General features: G+C 64.2%; 1 protein-coding gene across 6 annotated transcripts in view; it reads right to left on the bottom strand.

Moving 5' to 3' along the window:
- CTBP2 (C-terminal binding protein 2) overlaps window positions 1-1,958 on the bottom strand; it is a 102,975-nt gene that overhangs the window by 10,310 nt on the left and 90,707 nt on the right. The gene's annotated exons all lie outside the window — the stretch shown is intronic.

Genomic DNA, 1,958 nt, shown 5'->3' with positions numbered 1-1,958 from the left:
GATGGGACTACAGGAACCCCAGGACCCACAGTCAACCCACCCAACGCCACACCAAGCCTCGCCTACCCCGACCCCCAAAGTGAGCGTTTGGAGGGTCCTCACATCCAGCGGGGCTTTGGCTCAATGTGGGAGGATTAGGGGTGAACTTTTGGGTTCAGCAGGGCCAGGGAAGAGCCCCTAACAGACTAAGGCACCCCCACTCTTCCAAAGAGGACACCCCCTTTCCTTCCAAAGCACAGGAAGCAGCTGCAGCCAGCAGGGGCGGCCGCCACCCGAGCCCAGGCCTGCCCACCCGCGCGGAGCCCTCTTGGGCTGCGTCCCCAGGACCAGGGGGCCAAGGCCGGGCGCCCCGAGGAGTGCACAGGAAGCCCCTCCCGGAGGCCGCCTGGGCCCAGTGCCAGGAAGCAAACCGCCCTGCTGCTGCCACGCGGCCACGAGGACCAGGCGGAGTTGGAGGCGTTTGGGGCCTGTCTTGTGTGGCCCCGAAACCAAGAAGGCACCTCAGGACCCGGGCGGGCTGGCTGGCAGCCAAGGCGCGGCCTGTCCCCGGCACAACAGCTGCTCGGACGTCCCCTCCCTGTTCTCTCCTCTAACTTCTTAGAACCCAGAGAGTCCTACAGCGCAGGCCCAGGAAGACAGCAGACCCATCACGACCTTCTGTTCCTTCCAGGGCTCCTGGCAGCACAGCCTCCGGGGAAGAACTGGCCGCGCGGGCCGGGCGCTCACCTCTCCAGGCAGAGTCCCTTCAACGGCAAGAACCCCGCTTCCCCTTGCACTGGGGTCCCCTTGGCAGCTTTAGGATTCTTGCCTCACGGGCTTGGGGACCTGAGAGTCTCCTGTCAGTACGGGTAGCTTTTCTCTTTTAAAGACGGTCTGCCTGCTTTAGAAGGCGGGCTGTCCCCCATCCCAAAGCCAGCCCCACGGAACCAGCCCCAAGAACAAAGGGCAAAGCCAAGATCAGCTCCGAGGTCTGAGGTCAGCCCGGAAGCAGCCAAGTGCAAATTCTTCTGGGCTCGATGGCAGAGACGGGCATGCCCCCTGGGGAACAGGAGTCAGCCGTGGCCTCCCGGGGAGAATGAGAGCAACCCGTGAGCTCCCGGAGTGGGCAGGACCCTGGGGGCCAGGAGGGGCAGGGGCGGCCACAGCCAGGCCTCAGCTGCGGAGCCAGGCGCAGGAGGAGCCGAGGGAGGCCCTGAGGACAAGGAACCAAAGAGCTACGTCTGAGGCCAACAGGCTCAGTGGCCACAGAAGCAAGCGGAGGCCTGTGATGTCACTGAGGCGGGACGGAAAGGCTGGGCTGCGGGCGCCCCAGAGTGCAATGTGGACGGGACGCTTTGCCAGAGCGAGGAGGGTCCCTCCGGTTCCAGGGGCTGGCATGCCCCGACCTGGAAGTCAATGTCACCCTCTAAGAAGACACCTGGGAGGTGGCGCCCACCCCCAGGGTCCTCAGGCAGCATCGCCCCGTGACTAGATGGGGTCCAAGCTGCATCTCATGAAGCCAGCGGCACCCAGAGAAGCGGCGGGGAGGGAAGGGGGTGCTGAGGGAGTGGGCCCGTGGCAGCCTGTGCTCTGCTGTATTTTGGGGCAAAAACATGAAAATGGCTGCAGCACTGCTGTTCACATGCTGCGCCTGCCGCCTCGTCACAGGGAGGCCCGGCACCTGCAAACCCTCAGCCCGGCCACACCATGCGATGGGGGAGGGGCATCGCCGGTGACAGCCGCTGCCGGAAGGTTCTGTGCTGTGCCAGCCACCAGGTCAGCATGTGAGGACAGCAGAGCCGCCAGCTGTCACTCACACGGCCCCCTCGCCGCCAGGTCCCGGACCAGCAAACAGGAGCCTGTTATTTCTCCCAAGAAAGCTGACCAGAAAGAAGCAAGTTCAGGGCAAACAAACACGTGAAAACATCCAAAGTGTGAGAATACAACCAGGTGGTACCCCAGCCCCCACCCCTGCACAC

This window comes from Myotis brandtii, unplaced genomic scaffold (assembly GCF_000412655.1).
Source record: "Myotis brandtii unplaced genomic scaffold, ASM41265v1 scaffold656, whole genome shotgun sequence".
Classification (NCBI taxonomy): domain Eukaryota; kingdom Metazoa; phylum Chordata; class Mammalia; order Chiroptera; family Vespertilionidae; genus Myotis; species Myotis brandtii.
This window is presented reverse-complemented; position numbering and strand designations above follow the sequence as displayed.